At 37.7% G+C, this 14,844-nt stretch overlaps 1 long non-coding RNA gene across 13 annotated transcripts in view; it reads right to left on the bottom strand.

Moving 5' to 3' along the window:
* LOC121095495 overlaps positions 1–14,844 on the bottom strand; it is a 64,389-nt gene that overhangs the window by 27,308 nt on the left and 22,237 nt on the right. For 5 of the 13 annotated variants that reach the window (XR_005830122.1, XR_005830133.1, XR_005830125.1 and 2 more), the window contains exons 2-4: positions 6,606–6,719; positions 6,154–6,286; positions 756–898 (exon numbers count right to left, since the gene is read on the bottom strand). This is a non-coding gene — a long non-coding RNA (uncharacterized LOC121095495). Of the gene's footprint in view, positions 1–755; positions 899–6,153; positions 6,299–6,605; positions 6,720–14,844 lie in introns of all 13 variants that reach the window. The other 8 variants (XR_005830123.1, XR_005830126.1, XR_005830129.1 and 5 more) reach the window with 5 other exon arrangements.

The raw sequence follows: 14,844 nt of genomic DNA, 5'->3' as shown, positions 1-14,844 counted from the left end.
TGTGGCAGAAGAGGAATACCAAACAAGAGTTTTTTTTCTGTTCCCAAACTGTGTGGCCACTTCTATTTTCCTAATCTTGTTAGACTGAAAATACCTTTTTTTTTTTGGTTGGTGGTTTTTTTTTTTGTGTTTTTTTTTGTTTTTTTTACAAGATGTAGCAAAACAGGACCTTGATTTCAGGTGATGATGCTGATGTATTATTGTAATATAAATTTGTAATCAAGATTATATTAGCTGCCAACAGTATACAGCTCCACCTTCAAGATAAGAAAAATGGAGATGATTCCTGGATTCCTAGAATCCTACTTTGTTGAAGAAAGACTGGAGGTGCTAGCATGAGCTTAGCAGCATGGAGAAAAGGATCTTCTCTCTCCCTTCTGGGCTTGTAGAGTTCAACATTCACTTTGCTTTGTGGTCTAGGTTTATTACTAAATGCTCAGGCAAGCCCTGGGCTTTTCCTAAATGAGGCTACAAATGTATAACTTTTAAATTCAATTAGCCCTCTCCTGTTTTCTGCGTATTGCATCAATTATAATGGAGTTTACTCGGCTGTGTGAGAAAGGGAGCAGGGGGGGGTTCCTGTAACCAGTCCCCTTCTTTCCCCATAGTCCAGTGGAACATCTGCGTCTTATGTGGCCCTTTGGCAGCAGCAGGTGTCTCGCCAGAATCTTAAAGTGTATGTTGAGCCTAAAGGGGAGATGCTGAAAGAAACCCCCACCAGTTCAACAGTAAATACATGAGTGAGTTTCCACTACCTGATGTGAGACTCCTTCAGAGTAGGAAGAACACCAAACTGTGCCGTGCTTTGTGCAATACTGACATAATAGCTTGGCCCCATGTGTTTCTTCCACAGAGTGATGCATCTTCTGAGGTTTTTTGGTCTTCTGTAAAATGCAAACTTGAGAGACGGGAATCCTATTGCAACTACTATTAATACCAAAAAAAGTGTCCTAAGGAAACTGCTATTCACAAGAAAAAGAACAGAGTGCATTTCACACAGCAGTAGAACTGATATTCTACCATTACAAAGAAGTAACAAAAGTGAAGACAAAACACCTAATAACTGCCTTAAGGAAAACCATCTTTGTTAGGGTTCAAGCACAAGAAAATACCTGGCTTGCTTTGAACAGCAGTGTTTTTATAACATTTTTGTTGGATCACAATCTTCTCTCTCTCCACTCTGATCCAAAAGCCTAACTGTGTTAATCTAACAAACTAATGTAATGCTTGTAATATGATTAAAGGTATTACTAGAATTTATAGAAAGAATGTGTTTTTCTCATTCTGGTAGAAGTTTTTCCCTGCAATTGCAGATGTATACAAAAGTGTAACTATCTGCTTGAAAAATCTATGGTTTTTTCTCCCCTGTGGGGAAAACACAAGATGTTTTGAAGAAATATTTTTTTCAATGAATGCTTTTCTGGGAAGGTCTTTTGCATGAAGAGAAGAAAAAAGACCCCTTACTTACTAGCTTTGTGTTTTTGGTGTGCCTCTGGAAAGTCAGGGCTATGTTGTTGTTGGAAAAAGGCCTGGAAACCTTGATTTCCAATACTCTGTGTGAAAGTCTTAGTGATTGGGCTACTATCTATCTGGAAAGGGATCAGGGTGACTAGTTTTTCTCCTCTTTCCTTTGCTATGACCTCCTTTCCCCGAAAGAAAAATTTAAAAATTTAGACGTACCTCTCTTCAGTCTAATGCAAAATAAAAAAATTCAAGATTTTGTTTCTCTCTCTGGGAAAGAGATATTATTTTTTAATCGGTCTTAACAGTAATGCATAGATCCACTCTTCATGTTTCTAGTAAAGTAAAAAATACAATGATGGTATAGAGTTTGCCCGTAGCAATGAAGTGAAACAACTGTACATGGATGGAGAGAAAGGTGCTGTAGCTATGGCTGAAGAGCTCTGCTTGGAGCAATGGAAAAATATTGCGTTTATTCCACTGAGTCTTGCAAAGCATCTTGTTATCTGTGCATTTGTATATGTACTTATAATTTCACCTTATTTACACATAGTGAAAACTAGACCTACCGTTGACAATGTGAGGTCTGCTTTAAAAAATACAAAACCAGAGAGAACAAAGTGTGAGGAAAATCCTGTTCATAAAGCCAAAGTGACTCTTTATGGAAGAATAAAAAATAATCTGATGTGCCTGAATCTTTCTTCCATTCATACAAAATTGTGCAAAGCCTTAGCTTAATTTTGTTGACTATTACAGCATGTCTTCTGAAGTATAAATGCTAACTGAAATCAGTAGTCTTTCAAAAAGTTCAGCATGTGTGCTAAGATATTAGATATTTTTTTAAAATGTACTTGAACACAGGTATGTCTGATTTTCTTTAAAGCCTCTATCAGTGAGGAAAAGAAGGTGATGGCTGGATCATGGTCTCATAGGATGCACCTCATTTCTAGTATTTAATGTTTTAACGTTCATCGCTTACATGTGTGTTTGGCTGTGCTTCTGAATCATTACTTTGCAAAAAGAAACTGACACTGCCATCCATCTCCAGATGAGTTTCCACCTTGCTTAAAGATTGGTGCTTTTCTCCTTTTTTCATTCTCCTTTTTTCTTTAGAAAAGATAATTTTTAATTAGATTCTGCTTTCCGGATAAGTTGATCTTCCTTTTTAATTCAAAACAACAAGAGGAAATAGCACTGGGGTATACCTTGATCTCTGAAATACTTCAGTCTGTGTTTAAAAAGTCACAGTGCTGTAACTTTCTCTTGAAAGGCTGCTGTGCATTCAGATGTTTGTTGGCTGGACTTGAAAGTATGCTTTGGATACTGTTTAGAAAAGTCTAGAGCCCCATAAGTGCAATATACAACAAAAGGAAGTAATGCTCAAGACCTATTGTGTGCGGATTGCTACTAACTGATTTTTCTCTTAATGTTTTCAGCTTGCTGACCTGGAGAAAAGGCCATTTCTACATTTTATTTCAGGTATGTGAAAATCTTCATTTTGGGTCCTTTTCTGTTTTGCTTTGACCTGTTTTTACAGTTTTTAGTGCTGCCTGTTTAACACGTGTGTAGTGAACCAGCTGCACTACTGAGTTCCTGCAGATGTTGTGAGCCAGTATGATTTTTATAACTGTGTCTATGATGTTCAGTCATGGAAACCTTGATTTAGGGCAAAGAAATCATATTCACTCACGGGTGTCTTCAAATGTCCTGACCTAGACCTATTAAAAACCAGTATGGTATTTTCTGGCACTCTGAACTGAGCTGTCTGGGATGGTTTTCTTCTGTGGCTCCTAAACACATCAGATAAAGTTTGGAGCCATCCAGTAATTGCACGTTCCAAGTTCCTTTTCATGTCTACAGAAATCCTGTTAAGGTTACCTCTCTTAAGCTGTTAGTAAATATCATCAGATAAAAGGCTACGTACTCTGAATTTCTGTTCTTTAAAAGTCCATTAAATAAAAACAGGATTACCAGCTGACGGACTTCTGAGCTCAGTTTTAGTGGGCAGTTAACAAGTACCGGTATGGCTGCTTTGGCTTCCTGATTTGGGGAGTGGAATTCTGCTTATCAGATCACCTCTATTTTCCTGATTCCTTCATGCATGAACTCGCCCTAAAGGAGAGCCCTCTTTAACTATATTTCCTTTATTATGAGTTCAAAATACCCATTAATCATAAAATATCTTCAGTTTGTGTCTATACTTTGGTTTAAGAATTTAGTATATTTAAAATTCATAATTGAGTTTCTTTTCAAGATAAATTTCAGAAAGACAAATCTCAAACAGACCTGTATGAGTGTGCTTATCTGGGAACTAAATCAGATGTTAGGGATGTATCATCGTGTGTGGGTCTGGAGTGGGCAGTTACACTGCAGTGGCAATCTTTCATGTGGGTGCGCTGCACAGTCATTTGCAGGACTTAATACCTTACTTCATATAGGTTTCAAGTGGGTTTGATGTTCTTCTTGCTCTGGAAAAATGTTTTCTGTGGCATTTTAGACGTCTTTCTCATTTCTCCCATCCCTACCATCGAATCACTTTATCATAGGTACGTATGCAGGACTGTCTTTTTTTTTTTTTTTTCTTTTTATGGCACTTGCTAAACAATGTTGCCAAGTTTGTCAGGTCAGAAATGTTATCAACAATTCACACATAATTTTTTAGAGACTGATATAAATAAAATCAGCACTGCTGGTCAGGAGTTGCAGTGAGGTGTTTTCTAGGGAGAATAGTAACAGTAAAGCCAGGATTCGTTGGTCCTATTCTTTATGCTGGTGCACAGCACAGTCTTTTTGTCCCTTCTTTATGCCCCACCAAAAAAACTTGCTGCAGGTCCCTCCAGTTTGGGGGGAATTAGAAATATAAAGACTTAATATTCAATCTTCAAAAGTAGTTTTCTAACTATTTTCTTTGCTGAGATAGGATGGAAACAATAAACTAGTGGTAAATGTCAACTAACCACTAGACTTGAAAGAACCAGCAGCTGGCTTCTGCCTATGAAACAGAGAAACTGTGTGGGAGGATGTAAAGAACCTCCTCAAATACCCACTCTAACAGAGGGGCTAGGGGGAGGAGGCTGCACTGAATATGGGTTTTAACCTTTAAAATTCTTTTGCTGTTCTCTCATATTCTTAGGTTTGTATGAGAATGTAAAGTGGCAATTGATTTGTTTCAGGTAAAGGCAACAGAAAAACGCCCCATGCCACCTAAAATTAATTTCTGGTAAGAAATGGGGCACTTAATTTGCCTGTATCAATTTTCTTTCTGTTAAAGATTTATGGCATGAATATTATAAACATTTTTGAAATGTATTTAATGACTAATTGGTTGCAAAGAGCTTGAGTGTGCCTCAAATCAGATCCAATGCTGCAACATTATTAACAACATTGTTTAGAGTAGTACTGAAATGGCAGCACTTAAAAAATGCATCTACCACAAATCTGAAATGATGGGTACATTTTGAATACAAATAAACATAGGGAAAATAGATTGGGTAATATTCATTCATGATGTATAAACTGAGCTCAAAAATAGTCCACAGGTTTATGCTAATATAAATTGAAGCAAATTCTAGGTTGGCAACACTGTTTGATGTAAAAGCTGTCTAAGCAAGGCAAATAATGTTTCTTCTAACAGTAAGTTCATACCTGTTGTAGAAGAGAAACAAAGGACTGTTTTAGCTTGCTTTTGTTGTTTAAGTAACTTATTTTTACAATATTTCATAGATTCTTCATCACTTTCTGATAGTGAAGACAATATATGATCTCACTAGTTCATGGCACAATGATTTGTAACTTATTTTAAAAAGATTCAGGATAAACAGACTAGAAACTGAAGAGAGAGTGAATTTTTTCTAAAAATAGTGAATTACAAGACGCTTAACCAATATATCTGAAAAAAGTGGTGGCAATCTGTCTGGCCTTTAATCAGAGAACTTTCTGTATCTAGATGCTGATTTTACTGGGCAGATGAAACTGCTCTCAAGGAATGGTAAATATTGTTCGGTATGGGCAGATTGTTTTTACAACTTTCATAGGCAAAAAAAAATATGAGTAGAACTGCAGCTCTGTTATTTCATCTGCTGTTCTTTTAGAAGCATAATTTCTTGTTTGCTGACAACTCCCACTATGGAGCACTTGTCCACAGTCCCAGGAATTACTATTAACTCCCCAAGATGGGGGGTGGGAAATTAGAACTGGTGAGCAAGGGCTGGAAGGGTACCAGCTGGAGGATATTTATGACAGATAAGAATAACAGGAAGAAAGAGAGAAAAATAGATGGTCAGCACTTTTGGCTTTTTTTAAAAGTGGGGTGCAGATGACTTGCTGTTATGTTTTTGCAGTGTCTTGTTTGCAGACTGCTGGCTTAGTCAGCCACATCTTTAATTTGCCCAGTCTATAACAGCTGTTTCTGCTGCTACCACAGAAAGAGAAATTATAGTTTCCAAGCCTTCATTTCATCCCTCTTACTTATAATCCTCAAGTTCCAGTCTGTCTGACCACTTGATTAGTTTTTTTTAATTATCAGATCTTTTGGGGGACCCTTAAATTTCTTTTGCATATACAGAAACAGCCTTGGAAACTCTTGATGAGATGAAAAATATCTTGCTGGGGATATAAAATGGCACACAGTGCCTAGAGTAATGATCTCCATAATTGAGATTTTCATGTGCTGTATTAGAAAACATCATTTACCTGGGGTCTTGTTCTTGTGAAAAGAAGACGTGTTGAGATATTTAAGAGCTTGTCTGTTTGATTCAGTCTCTACTCTGTTCTGTTGATTCCTCTGAAGAAGGCTTATGGGTTTGGCACAAAATACACAAAAAGCCTGAAATGAAAACTAACATTCAAATATTTCTGTGCAATCTGTGGTTCAGATGTACTTACTTGATTTGCCCAAATGAGACAAGGCAGAGTTTCATAATGATCTTTTGCTTGTACCTGAGACCAACATGCTGCCTGATCGTTTGGCTGAGGTGGCACGTTGTTAATGAATTGCTAATAAACAACACAATTTGGGAAGGTACACTCTTCCGTAGAATGTAATAGCTCTTACTGCTGCAAGTATCTTAATACAATCGAAGATAACAGCTTGTTTTAATCATTTACTAATTGTATGGCACAACCAACTAATCTCTGGGATGTACCTTGGAGACCCGATAACATGTTTCATCGACTTCTGAGGAACAGGCACAGATGATGTTGGTCACATTGCTCTCAGTTCACTTCATTTGCTGGTCTGCAGCTCTGTGGTGATTTGTCTAGAAGACAAAGAAGTAAAGGATTTTGGGTGATAGCTCAATAGATCAGCTGATAATTGGTCTTGACACTACGTAAGGAAAAATCACTAGTGTCACTCTAAAGGTCTGAGTGGTTTTGTACTATTTGTACAAATTCTTTTATTATGATTTTCAGGTAAAATATGCTGTGCTTCAAGTTAGCTCTGAATGAAATTAGATTATTTGGAATATTAAACTGAGACACAATACTGTGAATAAGCCTTATGTTTCCAGTAATTTAATAATCATAAATACATAGGTCTGTGGAATTTTGTTTCATGCTGTTCTGGTTAGATTATTCAGACACAAAACAAAAGTTTGCCAGAAAATGAGCTCTAGGCTTATTTTTCAGTGCTGCAGACAGATACTAAACTTTGTGTGCATTGGTCTTTTTTTTCACAGTGTAGTTTTGAATCTATTTTCTGCCTTAGAGAAAAATAATGCTATTTAAATACCTCAAATACAGGTCTAGGTAATAGTCTGATCTTTACTGGTAACATGCACCAATCCTGATGAAATCTGCAAAGTTCCCGCAATTTTTCAACAGCTCTGAAGACTGTCCCAGCCTTAGCTTGTAACGTTCAAAGGCACCCAAAGAACTACTTAAACGACTATCCCCCGTCCTTGAAGTGCAGTGGATTAATTGATGGGATTCCCAAAGCCTTCTAAATTCTTGGCATGATGGATTGAAAATGCCAGGGCTCGAGTAACAAATACCTGAATTGCTTGTTAAAGCTACTTTATTAAATGGAACTCATGTAAATAAGTCTAGTATCAAGTAAGTATGGTATATTACATCTAAAAAGAAATATTTTCAGATCTATGCTTTTCAACAGTCTAATTACTTTTTGAAGAGCTTGTGGTCTGCAAAATACCATAATTATATAGCATATGCTTAAAAAGACTGGTCTGTAGTATTAACTTTTATGCAGTTTTATGGAAGACATTTTGAGAATTTTGGATCCATCTTGTTTAGCTACACCTTCTCCATTTCGATTAATGGAGGAACATGCAAGTTTGAATTCTTCAAATAGCTTTGAAAAATCTCACATTTGTTATTTGTCTGTTTTATAAGACATGAACCACCCCCCACCCCCCACTGCCCCCCAGGGAATTAAAGCACAATGCTTTAATTACATAATGCCCATTAATGCTAATAAATTTTATGCTAAAGACTTATGCTGTACTAATGCCAAGTAAAACATAAGTCTCCTTTCTTTCCAAGCCCTGTGCCACATATTGCCTGGACATGCAGTCATTCAAATGAACTCTGTTGAAATGACAGGCATTAGACAAGGATGCAAGATTTCATTTTGACTTTCAACAGTTTTTATGGGTTGAAAGAATTCTAGGATTTTATCTTCAAGTAATCTTTAAAAGCATTCAAATAGGAATAGTGTTAGCTGAGTGAGGGAACAGGCTGCTATATAAAAGAAACCAAGCGATAATGTTTTTCAACTGCTGCAGTGTTCCTACAATCTGATATGACTTGTTTTTTCTCAAAAGATTCCTTTGTAATGGTAGTCTGAAGAATGAGTTTACCAGCTGCATAAGAGAAAGCATGTTTATAACTCCTTATTCATAAATCTTGTTTCTTGTTTCATTCTCTGTTCTCTGTCTCTCACCTAGTCAGTAATTGCAGTCCTTCTTTTCTTTTCAGTATAGCTCTGCTGTTAGTAGTCCTTCCAGAACTAAGTCATCTTCTCTTGCAGTATTTCTGGAAATCAGTCAATCAAATCACTCTTGAGCTATGTGTTAATGTGAAGCAGTTCTGCTTTCTGCGAGTGGAGTTCAGGAAGAGGTTGGGATCCCCTTTATGAGAATTTGAAGGGGGGGCAGGGGAAATGTATCCGTAAGAGGATTAAACTGGTACATGCAGACTTTTTCACATCTAGTACATGCAGTGACCCAACATTTAGAATCTTTTTGTACTAATGAAATGAAATTGTGATGGTGGTTTGGTCTGGTTGGGAAGAGAGACCAAATGGGAATAGCTGTGCATGAGGAGGGTGGCATTTTATCAGAGCAGATAAGAGGATTTTGTGGCAGCAGCAATGTGAGATGAGGAAGGTTTGAGTGATGGATGGTAAAATGCATTAAAAAGAACAAAAAGCATTTAGATACTGTCTGGCTATGAAGACTTAGGAAATGCCTAGACTTAGCAAGTGGAAGGATAGTGGGATCAGACAAAGGGATGTGAACATTAATGAAAAATAAATGTAAGCTTGTAACTAATGTGTAATGTTCAAGGTTTGTTCTTATGCTCCCTGTCCTTCACCTCAGATGTAATAAGGGTTGTTTCTCAGCGCAATCTCTGGTTTTTTTCATATATTGTTCTTGACTATCCCAGTCCCTGTGTAAGGATCGGGTTTGATGATCTGAAGTGGTTTTATTAGTTAGTCAAAGGATTAACGGCCCTTTTTTTCTTAAGCCTGTCTTCAGGGGCAGACAGCGGGGAAGAGCGAGGGCTGTGAGGCAGCGCATGGGTTCAGACTGAGAATCCGTGCCACGTCCTTGTCCTTGTGGCCTGAGTCTGGGTAGGCGGGGGGGATGCTGTGGCGTGCGGCTGGGCCGAGGGAGGGGGCACACGAGGGCGAGGGGAGCGAGCCGGGCTCGTTGCCTGCGGGGTCTCTGCAGGGCAGGGGGCCCTGGCAGCTCTCTTGTAGAGGGCTCTCAGTAGTTGTGTTTTATCCTCAATCCCAAACCTGTTAATTCAGGGCATTAGTAACATTTTCAGGTTTTTATTGTGTGATGTTTTCTGTGTTCTGTTTATAAAACATAAGTGTTTCTGCTGAAAGAATGAAGACTGGATGAATTTAGGTAGCTCTGTTACCAGATAGGTAAAAGCAGCTTCACATACAAGAAAAAAAAAAAAAAAAAAGGCTTTTATAAGCAGAGTTTGTAAGACAGCTACATGCTGGTGAGCAGTAATTATCAGAGCTGGGAGCATTTTGAAAACCTTACTGATGACTAAGCCTGTGTTTTACACCTCTACTTCCCGTATTCTCAGTCTGGAGGTTGTGTTATTTTTAACAGACTTTCACCACTGGGTCTAAATGGATTGGAATAACACTTAAAATAATCAATAATTTTTAATCTTATATACTGTTGTTATAAATGTCCTTTTTATTATTAAATTAATGAGAAACTGGGATTGTCCCGAATCTTCCCACCATCAGTTGAACCTTTTCCCAACTTTCTGACTTGTTTCAAAGAGAAATCATGTTCTTGTTTTTTTTTTCCTGCTCTGCTTGCCTGCATTCACCTCACTGCTGATCTCCCTGCTCACGGACAGACCCGTTCCAGCTCACTGATGAGGGCCAGTCACGACACTGTAACAAGCCAAAAGTAGTAAACTTGCTATGAAAAGCTTGCAAACTTGGAAGTGCTTAGGTGCCAGGGTTTTAAACTAGTTGCAATTTATTAATGACACCTTGGGGGAAGAATCTTTTAATAGTAAACACATTCAAACAAATTTGAGCTGAAAAAAAGCTGGATTTACTTTGTTTGGGTTGTATGTGCTCTACAATATTATCAGGAGATGATTTAGAGCTCTAGCAGTGAACCCTTAGCTTGGATCATGTTGGACTGAAGGTTCTCCATGACTGAAAATGTTTTTCCAGCTTTATGGGAGCCCCCCTGCTCCCCCCCCCCCCCCCCCCCCCCCCCAGTACTTTGCAGTTTAAAAAGAGCTGTGTGTTAAACAGCATCTGTTGAGCTTACTGAGTAATCAAATTCGATTTCATTTTTTTCTTAAAACATTCATTCCTGCTCTGCTTTTGAAACAACACACGTGCCAGCGTGCTATTCTCCCGGCCGGGTAGTTTCTACATGAAATCTACTTTCCCTGAGAAAATGGAATCTTTGTGTCTTTGTCTCCTCAGCAGCTCTCAGGCATGTTTTGGCAGGAGCTCCGACTGTCGAGGCACTGGAGAGGAGGGGCCTTGCACTCATTTGTCAGCTTTTCTTGCATCTGTAATTTTTGTCCACTCAGCAGTACTGTAGGGGCTTAAAAAGGGGGAAGAGCTTGTAGCTTTTGAAAGTCAACCTCTTGAAATAATTGCTGGACTGTAACAGTTGGGGAAAGGGGTGTGTGTGTGGGGGGAGAAACTACAATGTTTTGGCTAAAAACGGCTTTAGGTTTAAGGTTTTAGCTGCTCTCCACTTCATGCAATCGCATGCCTTTTCCTCACATACATCTGTACAGGCAATGGTACTGTGCTTATAGACCTATCTTTTGTGAGTTGATAAACAGATTTAACAATGATGAAAATTATTTCATTGGTGTTCAAGACCTGGTTGTTTCTAACCAAGAGCTTGATGTAAAGCATTTAAAGTCTTCTCCAACTTTTGTCCTAATCTTTCACTGTAACCCTCCTTCATAGGCCTTGTGCTTTCATCTCTATGCGTAATGTAACCAAACAGAAATTAGTTTTTGGGGTTTTTTTATTAGAAGACAGATTCCTTCATATTAAAGAAAGCATTTTTCCTCTTCAGCTTTTTATGGAATATTAATGTTGATCTCTCCTCCTCGTTTCAGCAGGCTATTTAAGCTCGGGGCTCATACTGTGAGCTGTTAATTAATCAGTGTGACAGATGAAGAAAGTATCCAACTATGAAAGAAAACCTTACTTCAGTGACTAACAATAAGGATGTGAGCCCGAGTGATTTAAAGGATTTTTTTTTTTTTTTTGTGAATGCAAGATAAGGAGTCTAAGCTGTATGAGGTAACGAAGGGTTTTTTTGCTCAGTTTGTGCCTCTGCACAAACATTAAAGGGCTCATCAATATTTTGTCTTGAAAAGTCTAGACAGGAGTTAAAAGAGCCTCTCCTACAGTTTGAAGAGATCCTGTTTCCCATAATTAATAACAGGAAGCAAGTAAATAAGGCTTTACTGACAAATGAAACTGCAACAGTAACATGTACCCAGAAACATTAGCTCCTAGCTGAGAAAAGTAGCCGAGGTCTGCTGGTTTTAGTGTACAGGAAAAGATTGCTGTGAAAGCGCATTAGAGCTTTGCTAAAGTCTAATTCAGTTATGCGATAGCGGCTTAAAAGTCTGAAAGTAATGATCGTGCATTTTAGTCATTAAGAGTGATTCCTGACCTTTGTTTACATCTGTGTTATAGTTCAAGAACTCTTCCCCCCCATCATTATTTAAAACTCTTTGAACTCAAAAGATATTCATGTTTATTTAAAAGCTACCAGAAGGCATTTCAGACGTTTCCTGGAACAAACTGTATATATGTACTTTAGGAAGATAAGAAATGAAAAGAAACTTAAGGAAAAGCTTTTCTTTTCTTCCTTTTTGAAGACTGTATTTTCCCTTCAGGAGATACTTTTTCAGAAAGTAGTTGGAAACCCTTCCCCCCCCCTCCCCAGTTCCTCTTGTTAAAATCAGTTAAACAACAAAAGGGGAGTTAGATCCTCATCTCTTCTGTACCGGTGTAAAACCAGGACACTGCTATTTATTTCACTGAGCTGTTAAGGTCACTGCAGTAACTCCACGTTGCAATGACAAAAATTCCCCCTTGCCCTTGCCTGCTGTACTTAGGACTTTGGGGTTTGGGTTATGTTGCGAGGGGGAGGTTGAAGGGGAGGAAAAGGAGGAGGTTTCTGTGTGTGTGGTTGGGGGGGGGCAGTTGTTTTCCAAGGGAGCAGTGACTGAATGCAATATTCAGAAGCACTGGAAAGCACATTTAACACCGTGTTTGCGCTGGACCTTATGTCAGGTTGTTGAATTACGGGTTCATCGTTCCGCATGTTCACTATATGATAGAACTGTGTAATACAGACTGTATGTCATCTTAGTGCTGACCTTGAAAAGGGAAGGAAAGTGAATTTTTTTCACTGATTCTTAGATACACTGGACAGTAAATTCCTACTTTAGCTGCTCAAGTTACAGTTAACTATAAGAATTAATTTCTTTTCCCCTGTAGAAAACCCAACAGCTCATCTACTAAAAATTACAAGATAGGCCCAAACAAGCCTGTTTGTAAAGCTAATGGTTTTCCTTTTCTGTACATTCTAGAAGACTAACAGACATTGCTGTGCAGGAGCATGGCGATGAATAATAAATGGTCTGTCCATAAGACATTTTGGGAGGAATCAGTAAATTCAAAGACGTCCCAACATTGTATCTCATAACTTTGTTTAATTTTTCCACTGAATGTAGCTAATACAATGAAAGCAACAGGCTATATCCAAAGAGAAGACACGGTATTTAGAATACTTTGTCAGGTTAAAACATTTACTGACAGATATTCTTTTATGGGTGACAGATTAAATGAGAGATTTGAGCACAGGTACCTAACTTTAAGCATAGGCTTTTTCCATTCAACTCAATCAGATTATGTTTCCTTAGTTCATAGCTGGACTTTTGCTATTTTCTGAATGCATTTCCTCCCCCACTAAGTACTGAGTTCTGTCACCTGGAATCCTACATGCCACTATCCGGCTAGACTTACAGCTTTTAAATGAGACAGCCTGTGGAACATGGTACTACTTGACACAAGTGCTTGGGTTCTTAGTGCAAATAAATATCTCAGATGTCACTTCAAATGGCTATTATAATAGGAAGAAGTCAAAAAGACAACTTTTGAAGATGTGCTTTCAGGTTAACTATAAGGTATTATGTCGAGTGTTTTTTTCCCCCCTATCTCAGAACTGTAATAACTAGTCAATTCCTGAGGGGACTTTATTGTGGACAAGGTGCATTTTCTTTACCACAAAAAAAGTTCCATTACGCAGCAAAGCTCTGAGGACAAGTATGTGAATTTTTGATTTATTTGGGAGTCTTGAAAATCAATTGTTTATATACTATACATAACAGAAATTTCTAATCCTAAATCTCTGATTAAAAAGAAAACAATATACAAGACTTCTTAATAAACAACTTGAGCATCTTCAATTGTACATCCCAGTGAGAATTTTCACTTTTGACGTGCATTTTACCTATACAGACCTAGTTTAACCTAAGAGACACTAGGATGAAAAACTACAGTCCTAACAGGACTGAATATTGGTAGAATTCTGTTATCTTAAACCTTACAGGTACGTAGTTTCCAAGTGAAATTCTCTTGATAACTAGCAGCTTGCAGGATATTATCTAGATTTCCTGTTTATTTTGTGTGGTATTGGAAGTATCTATCACCTTGTGCCTCTTTCCAAAAAAAGGAAAGCTGTGTTTTATAGGGTTTCCAAAGTCCACTCTGTTAAAGTTAAAAGGTTCAAAATAGCTGTAGGTACCCCAATTATACCACGCCTTTTAACACAAACTTTATTTTTTTCCTCTAGGGTTTTTAATTACTCTGAGCATATCTTCCTGTGTGGGTGTTTGTGATTGGACCTGATGCATTCCTTTTCTACCATTTTAAAATATCTTTGATATGTCTAATTTACTCATAGGCAAATAGAAGTTATTTCTGATTCAGCTGTAGGCTCTTTATAAGAAACCAAACTAAAGTGAAGGAGAATGCTTTTCCATTAAACCTCAACTATTAAAGTTTCTAATTACATTCCAGAATATTATTTAAGTATTCTAAGGGTTTATTTTTATAGTGCTTCACGTTAGGGTAGGAAGTCTTTTGTAAATCCCTTTAATTCACAGAAGCTGGGAAGCTCTGCTTATTTCTTTTAAGCAATACTCTAATTTTGCCACAGAATTTAAAGATGATATTCCCATTCACCATCCTTTAAAATGAAATAATGATTGTATAGGTGAAAACATTGCAAATTACTGTGAATGTGTGAAAGTAGATGCATGCAGGTGGGTTATGACTTAAAGAATTTGCCTGAAATATTGCTTTTACCATGACTAATATTGCCCAGCTTTTAGAAAGTTCACCCTACTGCATGCAAGAGCACTCCAGGCTGCCAGTAAGCAGTGAAAAAGAAAATGTTCTGGGCTACCAGCAGGTAATAAAAACTATGGATTGCCAATGGGACATGTGAGCTCAGACATTTAATTTTCAAAGGTGTTCACTTTAGACACTCAGTTTAAAAAGTACTTTAAACTTTTGGTTTTGTGTCTGTAAAATATGGAACAGAAGGTACCTGCTAACATTAAAAGATTTTGAAAAAAATACTATTTTCTGTAAAGTGGCAG

Source organism: Falco naumanni, chromosome 11 (assembly GCF_017639655.2).
Source record: "Falco naumanni isolate bFalNau1 chromosome 11, bFalNau1.pat, whole genome shotgun sequence".
In the NCBI taxonomy this organism is placed as follows: domain Eukaryota; kingdom Metazoa; phylum Chordata; class Aves; order Falconiformes; family Falconidae; genus Falco; species Falco naumanni.
Note: the sequence above shows the minus strand (reverse complement) of the source record. Positions and strands in the feature narration are given on the sequence as shown.